This window comes from Suricata suricatta, chromosome 4, assembly GCF_006229205.1.
Source record: "Suricata suricatta isolate VVHF042 chromosome 4, meerkat_22Aug2017_6uvM2_HiC, whole genome shotgun sequence".
NCBI classification, from domain to species: Eukaryota; Metazoa; Chordata; class Mammalia; order Carnivora; family Herpestidae; genus Suricata; species Suricata suricatta.
The window spans coordinates 79,911,038-79,921,366 of record NC_043703.1 but is presented as its reverse complement, the minus strand read 5'-3'; positions in this window follow the sequence as shown (position 1 = coordinate 79,921,366).

Below are 10,329 nucleotides of genomic sequence, written 5' to 3'. Positions count from 1 at the left end.
TTCATGTTTATAGTGGTGTCTCTGGTACCTTGTATTTGCAACATTTACCTCATAGAGTTCCTCTTAGGATTCCTTGTAGGGCTGGTTTGGTGGTCATGAATTCTCTCAGGTTTTGTTTATTTGGGAACACTTTTATCTCCCCTTCTATTATGATTGACAGGTTTGCTGGATAAAGGATTCTTGGCTGCATGTTTTCTCTGTTCATCACATTGAAGATTTCCTGCCATTCCTTCCTGGCCTGCCAAGTTTCATTAGAAAGGTAAGACCTCCTGGTTTTAAAGAGAAATGGCAGAGCAGAACACACTGACAAAGCACAATCAGAACGATTAGACGAGAGACACAAAGAAGGTGCTACTGAAAAAGGAAAGAATGTAATCATGACCTGCAATGAGTAGGCAAAGGGAAATGGAAAGCTAGGCAAGGGCAGATCATGCAGGGCCTTCTACACCAGGTCTGGGATTATGAACTTAATCCTAAGATCAATGTATAGATGATGAAAAGTTTTATACAGGGGAACAAGCTGATCAGATCTGTATTTTTGCAGGATTATACTGGAAGATGAATGGAAGAGAACAAAGAAGTATTTATCACCTCTAGGACTTATTACTATAAACACAGAAACTGAAAACTTAAGGCAAGTCATTTGAAATCATTCATTTAAAGGGGGAAAAAAGAGTTAGAAAAAGTAAAAAATATCTGTGTCATTTAGGGACATCTGAGTGGCTCAGTCCGTTATGCATCTAACTTTGGTGCAGGTCATAATCTCTTGGTTTGTAGGTTCAAGCCCCACTCTGTGATGACAGCTGGGAGCCTGAAGTCTGCTCCAAATTCTGTGTCTCCCTCTCTCTGTGTCCCTCCCTCTCCCCTCAAAAATAAACATTAAAAAAATATGCGGCATTTATAGGATACCATCAAGAGGACTAATTTACGATTGTAAATGAGAACACCATAAGAAGAAAAGAGAGAGAAAGGGGGAGAAAGCTCATTTAAAGATATAATGGCTGATGGTATTTAAGAAACAAAACAAAATGAACATAGGGTGGAAAGAAGAGGGGCAAACCAAGAAACAGACTCTTACCTATACAGAACAAACTGATAGTTACTGAAGCGGAGGTGGGTAGGAAGGGAGTGGTGAGGGGAGGGATGGTGCTGGAGTCCAACTCCAGCAGGTCCAGGGCTTCCTGAAGGATGCACGATGTCGGAGCCTCAAGTTTGTTTCTGATCACTAGGAAGGCATCTCTGCACTGACCTGAGAGCCAGCTTTATTTGTGGAAAAAATGTATGAAGCCAGCACAGAAGTGGCATTTGCCTTAGACAATGATTTCTGATGACAAATGTCTTCAGTATGTAAAAATTTCCCAGAACATAGATTGATAGAAGACTCATGCATAATCTTCATCAATAGTAATTGATGTAGGTGATTTAGATGCTTATCACATGGGGAAGGAAGGGATCTTCAGCATTCAAATACAAGACAATGTTTTTAGCATAGCAAAAGCAAAAGTTAGTTCTTTGTGAGCAGGGGTCAATAGCTTGTTTCCTTGAGGGGAAGTAAAACATGTTTCTCAGGAAATGTAATATTTGCTCCCATAATCACAAAAAAGAAGTTTCTATAATAATTTCCTTCACAAGGTGCAATCTGCATATTTTAGAATAAGGGGACAAGTCAGTCAGCAAGGTGCCTTGGGGGGTCAGTGCTCAGACAAAAATAATTGAGTGGGGGTGGATATCAATCGCCCTCTGATGGCAAGAGGCCTTGCAAACCTGCCTTACCTCACAAGGAGTTTTCTCAACTTAGAGAGTTTAGAGATGGCTCCCAACAGGATGGGTTAAACAGGAGATGGGTATTAAGGAAAGCATTTGTTGTGATGAGCACCAGGTATTGTGTGTAAGTAATGAATCACTAAATTGTACACCTGAAACTAATATTATACTGTATGTTAACTAGCTGGAATGTAAATAAAAACTTAGGAAAAAATAAACCAAATCAAAGGCTATAAGCCCTCATGCATGCACATAAAAGAATAGTATATATTGCAATGATTTATGCAAAGAAAGGATACACATAAAATACTGGGGGGGAAAATAATGGCTAAAAATTCCTGAATCTGAAGTGAGTTATGCACATCCAGGGACCTGCAGTTTAAAGGTCCCCAGATTCACCCAAAGAGATTCTCATTGAGACACATTGTAATTACACTGTCAAAAATCAAAGACAGAGAAATTTGAAAACAACAAGAGACATAGACTTTTCACATACAAAAAGACCCCCATTGGCTATCGGTGGAGTTCATACAAACCTTGCAGGCAAGGAGAGGTGAAGTGATATACTTAAAGTTTTAAAAGAAAAAAAAAAGGGAGTGGGGGGAAACCGTGTTAAGTAAATATACTTTTTTTTTTTTTTTTGGCAAAGCTGGCTTTCAGAAATGGAGAGAACAGACTTTTGCAAATGAATAGGAGCTGAAGCAGTCAATCACCAAGAGACCTGCTGAACAAGAAATGCTAAAGGAAACCATAAGCTGAAACCACAAGACATTAATTAGTAATATGTAAACATATGAAAGTAAAAAAAATACTAATAAAGCTTAGTATGTAGTCAAATTCAGAATACTCTGAAACTATAATAGTGGCATATAAATCACTTTTAAATATAGCATAAAGGTTAAAAAAGAAATGGTTTAAAACAACTATAGTTACAATAAGTTGTTAATGTAAGAAATGTAAAAATATAAATTGTAACATCGAAAAAAAACAAATGAGGGGAGTAAAAGGGTACAGCCTTACAGGCAATCAAAGTTAAGTTGTTTTCAGCTTAAAATAGACTATTCTATCTATAAGATGTCTTATATAAACCTCATGGTAATGACAAAGTAAAAACCTATAGATTTGCAAAGAGAAAAGAATCAAAGCATAACACTACAGCCATTCTTTAGTCTTGAAATCTGATCTGCTTTTTCTGTTTATTATTTTAAACATTTATATATTTATTTTGAGAAAGAGAGCAAATGTGTTAGTGGGGGAGAGACAGAGAGAGAAGGAGAGGGAATCCCAAGCAAGCTCTACCCTGTGAGCATAGAGGCTGATGCAGGGCTTTACCCCATGAACCTAGAAATCATGACCTAAACTGAAATCAAAAGTGGGATGCTTAACCAAGTGAGCCCCCTTGGCACCTCTCTGATCTTTCTTTTTGGATTAACCCCAATGTGACTTCAATTATCAAATATCAATATCCAGTTTTTTAAAAATTCTCTCTCAATTGATTTTTAGTGTCTAGGTGAATTTCAACATACCAATATGCTACACATTTAATCATCCCTGCTTCTTCTATACATCCTCTTTCCATCTCCTATTATAATTTTCTTTGAATTAAAACATTCATTTCAGGGCCACCTGGATGGCTCAGTTGGCTCAGCGTCCAACTCTTGATTTAAGCTCAAGTCGTGATCTCACAGTTCATGGGATTAAGCCCCACATCGGGCTCTGTGCTGACAGCATGGAGCCTGCTTGGGATTTTCTCTCTCCCTCTCTCTCTGCCCCTCCCCTGCTCTTGTTTCTCTCTCTCTCTCTCTCTCTCTCTCTCTCTCTCTCTCTCTCTCTCAAAATAAATAAATATACTTTAACAAGAACCATTTCTTTCAGGGCACCTGGGTGGCTCAGTCAGGTGACACCAGACTTCAGCTCAGGTCATGATCTTGCAGCTCATAAGGTCAAGCTCAGCCTTGAACTCCATGTTGACAGCTCAGAGCCTAGAGCCTGCTTCAGATTCTGACTCCCTCTGCTCTTCCCTCACTCACACTCTGCCTCTGTCTTCCTGCCAAAAGTAAACATTAAAAATTTTTAAGCAAACAAAAGCCATTTCTTTCATAAGTTCTATATAGTAAAATCTTACTTAGCACACATAGAGGCAAACAAAATGAGAAGACAGAGATATTTATCCCAAAATAGAGAATATGACAAGGCCACAGCCACAGATCTAATCAAAACAGATATAAGTAACATGTTTCATAGAGAATTTAAAGCAAAAATCATAAGGATACTCACTGGATTTGAAAAGTGTGGAAGACAGGAGTGAGACCCTTAACACAGAGATAAAGAATAACATAGCACAGATAAATGATTCAAAAAATGAAATGAGGAATATGCTTGCTGGAATGAACAGACAGCAGGATGGAAGAAACACGGGAACAAATTAATGACATATAGGACAAAATAATGGAAAGTAATCAAGCTGAACAAAAGAGTGAAAAAAGAATTACACAGAATGAGAATAGACTTAGGGAACTCAGTGACTCCATCAAACATAATTACATTCATATTATATAAGTCCCAGAAGAGGAGAGAGAAAAGGGGGCAGAACATTTATTTGATGAAATAATAGCTGGAAATTTTCCTAATCTCAGAAAGAAAACAGATGTTCAGATCCAGGAGGTACAGAGAACCCCAAATAAAATCAGAAGCAGACCCACACCAAGACATATGGTAATTAAATTTCCAAAATATAGTGGTAAAAATTCTAAAAGCAGCAAGACAGAAGAAGTCTGTAACTTATAAGGGAAAACCCATAAGACTAACTGGAGATTTTTCAACAGAAACCTTGCAAGCCAGAAGGGAGTGGCATGCTATATTCACCAGGTTAATGGGAAAAATATGCATCCAAAAATACTCTATCAAGCAACACTATCAGTCAGACTACAAGGAGAGATCAAGAGTTTCCCAGACAAAAAAAACCAAAGGAGTTCATGACCACTAAACCAGCCCTGCAAGAAATATTAAAAGGGACACTCTGAGTGGAAGGAGAGACCAAAAGTGACAATATAGGGGTATGAAACACAAAAAGTAGTGGAAATAAATATTTCTGTATAATATCAGTCAAAGAACTCCCAAAAAAAGGATAAAAAATATAATAACATATACCTAAAATATGGGAACAAAAGAAGAATGGGTTCATACTTAAATAACCACCAACTTAAAATAGACTGCTATATGCAGAAGAGGTTATTTACAAACATAATGGTAACCACATATCAAAAAACACTAATGAATATGCAAAGAATAAAGAGAAAGAAATTCAAATGTATTAGTAAAGAATCTCAGCAAAACATGAGAGAAAAACAAGAAAGAATGAGAGAAAATCTTCAAAAACAACCTAAAAAGCAAGTTAAAAAATGACAATAAATACATATCTATTAGTAATTATTCTTAATGTAAATGGAATAAACACTCAAATCAAAAGATATAGGGTGACATAATGGAATAAAAAAAATAACACTCATATATGCTGCCACAACAGACTCATTTTAGTCCTAAAGACACCTGCAGATTGAAATTGAGAGGACAGAGTAATATTTATAGTGCAAATGGATGTCAAAAGACAACAGGAGTAACATTACTTATATCAGACAAAATAGACTTAAAACAAAGACTGTAACAAGAGGTAAAGAAGGACATTATGTAGTAATAAAAGGGACAATCAAACAAGAAAATGTAACAATTGTAAATATTTATGTGCCCAATGTAGAACACCCAAATATATAAAACAGTTAATAACAAACAAAAATAACCAATCAATAATAATACAATAATAGTTGGGGATTTTAAATCCCTACTCACATCAATGGACAGATTATATAAGCAGAAAATAAACAAGGAAACAAAGGCTTTGAATGGTACACTTGGAACAGATAATTTAATAGATGTATTCAGAACATTCTATCCTAAAATAGCAGAATACACATTCTTTTCAAGTGCACATGAAATAGTCTCCTGAATAGATCACATATTAGCCCAGAAAACAAACTTCAACAAATTCATGAAGATCAAAATCATATCATACATATTTTCTTACCAGAAGTCTTACTGAAAGTCAACCACAAGAAAAATCTGGAAAGACCACAAATACAAGAAGGTTAAATAACATGCTACTAAACAATGAATGGGTCAACCAGGAAATCAAAGAAATTAAAAAGTACATGGAAACAAATGAAAATGAAAACACTGTTGTCCAAAACCTTTGGGATGTAGCCAAAACAGTTCTGAGAGGGAAGTTTATAGCAATACAGGTCTACTTCAAGATGCAAGAAAAATCTCAAATAAACAACCTAACCTTACATCTAAGGGAGCTAGAAAAAGAACAATAAACAAAACCTAAAACCAGCAGAAGACATAAAATAATAAAGATTAGAGCAGAAATAAATGATATAGAAACTAAAAAGTCAATAGATCAATGAAAACAGGATCTTGTTCTTTTTTTTAAAAATCAAGAAAATTGATAAACCTTTAGCCAGACTTGTCAAGAAAAAAAAGAGAAAAGATTCAAATAAATAATATAAAAAAATGAGAGAAGAGAAATAACAACCAACACCACAAAAATACAAAAATCATGAGAATATTACAAAAAACTATATGCCAATAGTAGACCACATAAGGAATAGACAAATTCCTAGAAACATATGAACTACCAAAACTGAAACAGGAAGAAATAGAAAACCTGAAAAGATCAATAACCAGCAAAGAAACTGAGTCAGTAATCAAAAAACTCCCAACAAACAAATGTCCAAGGCTAGATGGCTTTACAGGTGAATTCTACCAAACATTTAAAGAAGAATTAATACCTATTCTCAAACTACTTCAAAAAATAGAAAAGAAAACTTCCAAATGTATTCTATGAGGTCAGCATTACTGTGATGCCAAAACCAGCCAAGCACACCACTAAAAGAGAGAACTACAGGCCAGTACCCCTGACAAACATACATGCAAAAATTCTCAATAAAATACTAGCAATCTAAATTCAACAATACATTTTTTAAAATCCCCTACAATGAGAAATTTATTCCTGGGTTTTACATGTGGTTTAATATCCGCAAGTCAATCAACATGGCACATTATATCAATAAAAGAAAGGATAAAAGCCATATGATCCTTTCAATAAATGCAGAAAAAGCATTTGACATAGTACAACATTCATTCATGATAAAAAAAAAAAACACTTAACAAAGTAAGTTTAGAGGAACATATGTCAATATAATAAAGACCATATGTGGAAAACTCACAACTAATATCATCCTCCATGGGGAAAAACTGAGCTTTTCCCCTAAGGTTAGGAACAAGACAAGGATGTCCACTCTCACCACTTTTATTCAACATAGTACTGAGAGTCTTGGCCACAGCAGACAATTAAAAGATATAAAGGCATCCAAATCAGGAAGGAAGAAGTAAAACTTACACTATTTGCAGATATGACACTCTATATAGATAAAATCTGAAAGACTAACAAAAATCTGCTAGATCTGATAAATGAATTCAGTAAGGTCATGGGATACAAAATGGACACACCAATATCTGTAGCATTTCTATACACCAAGGATGAAGGAGTAGAAAGAGAAATTAAGAAATTGATCCCATTTACAACTGCACCAAAAATAATAAGATATCTAGGAATACATCCAACCAAAGAGGCAAAAAATTTATACTCTAAAAACTATAAAATTCTGATGAAAGAATTGAAGATGATACAAATAAATGGAAAGGCATTCCATATTCATGGATTGGGAGAACAAATATTGTTAAAATGTCTATACTACCCAAAGCAATCTACCTATTCTGTGCTGTAGATGCAGTGCCATAAAGGCAAGGAAAAATTGGACATAGTCCCTGCCCTTCAGGTGCTTTCATGGAAAGACATAAAATAAATAAATTATAATTTTTGTTCTTAGTTTTTGCTTTCTCTCTTACCACTTAGCTTTAAAATTATTAGGAGCATAATCACAATTTTATATAACCAAACATAAGTACTAATTTTTTTTGGAATAGAGTCCTGTGTTACTAATGACTTTTTCCATAGAGACTTTGAAATTTCCACAGACACTCTCACATGTAATCTATTTTAAAATGTTAGAAAGAGAAATGAATATGTCATCTTAATGCTCTTGAAATCTGCTTCTTAAAGTACATTTTCACAATTTCTATAAATCATGTTTACCATAGGAACTGAGGAAGATAACAGATTAAAAATTTCTAGACTTTGTCCTTTAGGAGCCTAAACTCTGGTGTAGAGCTAGACCCAGAAAAAACAAACCAGTACTTTTTGCTAAGTGAAGTAACATCATGACTATGGGAGCTAGGCTAAAGTCTGCTTCAGGGGAAAGTCCAGAATGACTCCTCATCAGGCCTTGGTTTTGAAGATATAATTCCACCTAGCTGCCACTTAGAGCAGAGATTTCCAACCAATAGCTGTTATGTTGTGCTAAAAAGAAAATCCACAGTGAAGCCACTTAAGTTAAGGCTCCAGATCACTAAACCAAGATTTAATACCTAACCTAACTGTAGTATCAACCCTCTCAGAAATGTAACCATTAACTGGCCAAAATGGAATTTCCTGGAAGCAATCCCCTGGGAGACCCTTCCATCTTAGAAGGGTCTTGCTATGAAGTCTTTGCTAATAAAGTCCTTTTAAATGCACTCTCTCTGCCTTTAAAATCCTGCGGCTCTGTGGAGCGCCCCTCTACTTGCTGGATGAGATGATGCCCATTCATAAATCATAAAATAAAGCCAATTATATCTTTAAATTTACTCAGTTCATTTTCTGTTAACAGATTTAGTGGCAGCACCAGAATGCAAAGAAAACTTCTGATAGAATTCAGGGACAATGAGAGACACAAGCATGGAACCCCTGGAGCCTCCCTGAGTTCACTTTCTCACCATTTCCAAGGGTTGCTGTAAGTCCCTCTCAGTGTGGGATCTTTTTGCATTTGAGCTCCAGATCTAATTGGCTTTCCAGTCCAGGGTTAACAAATCAGTCTAGACTGACAGGGGCTCTAAGTCCTAAGTCCTTAGCCCTTAGTTCAGTTCTCAGTCCCCCAGTTCCTTGGAGCCCGTTTTCCAGGGTGTAGTCCCCATTTCTTGGCACTGTTCATTTCTACTAACGTGCATATGAGGTAAAGGCATAGATAAGAGAAAAATAATCAATAGATAAATAAAAGATAAACAGATAATAAAATGGGATTTTCTGTTGTGGAGGGCATCAAAAACACATGAACACTGATTGACTTATGAACTAGACCTGGGCAATTGGAGGTTCAGCATGCTCTCTCCTGTCTTTGGAATGTGGGTTCTGCTTGCTGTCCCCAATCCCAGAGGCTGCCCCAAGGACACAGCCTTGAGATAGTGGTGTGGTACTGAGATCCCTGCAGCATATATGTGACTGAACACTGTTAAGACCTCTTTATAAACTTTTAAGAAATCCCTGGTTGGCTATCAAGCTCTTGACCTATCTGTGGCGAAGAGTGGACTGTACGTCAGATGCTTGTGGAGTGCCAAATACAGGGAAACCCCAAAAATGCTGGGTACTGTAATGCGCACATTGGAAAAACTGTGCATAGCACACTGTAGCAAAGGAGGGAAACAAATGGCTGCTGCAGTGGGCTGCTCTCTAATGTGAGCACTTTGGCTGGCCACTTATGCCCAACTGGAGTTCAAATTAGAAAGCTGGAAGAAGAGGTGAGATTAAACAAGAATGTGGGAATGTCTACTACCATGCTAGCTTCAGAGTTGGCAGACAAGGTGGGAGAGCAGGGTAATAAATTGGAGAACTAAGCATGCTGTTTTGTAAAACTAGGATGACAAAAAATGCCTCTGTTTAAGATCCACGCACCTATGACAAAGCCTGATTAGGACATCAAGTGGTGAAATCTCTGGGAAGATGATGAGAATAAAGAGGAGGATGTTGTGGTAACTGGTGAGCAAACAGACAAAATATACCATGACATCTGATCTCTAATACATAAGAAAATTTTAAATAACAATTACCCACAAATTCCTAAGAAAAAACTTTGCATGTATTCTCTGTTCTTTTATATAACTATCTATATCATCTATATCTATATTTACCTATATCTATATCTAGATTGATAAATAGCCTTAGGTAGGTAGGTAGGTAGGTACGTAGATAGATAGATAGATAGATAGATAGATAGATAGATAGATAGATATAGATAGATAGATAGATAGATAGATAGATAGATAGATAGATAGATAGTTTGTGGTCAAATTTCAAATTGGTTTCCTTACAACACACTGTGCTCATCCCAATAAGTGCCCTCCTCAATGCCCATCACCCACTTTCTCCTCGCCCCCATTACCCGCATCAACCATCAGTTTGTTCTCAGTCTTTAAGAGTCTCTCATGGTTTGCCTCCCTCCCTCTCCCTATTTTCCCCCTTTCGCTCCCTCATGGTCTTCTGTTAAGTTTCTCAAGATCCACATATGAGTGAAAACATAGTATCTGTCTTTCTCTGCCTGACTTATTTCACTTAGAATAATACCCTCCAGTTCC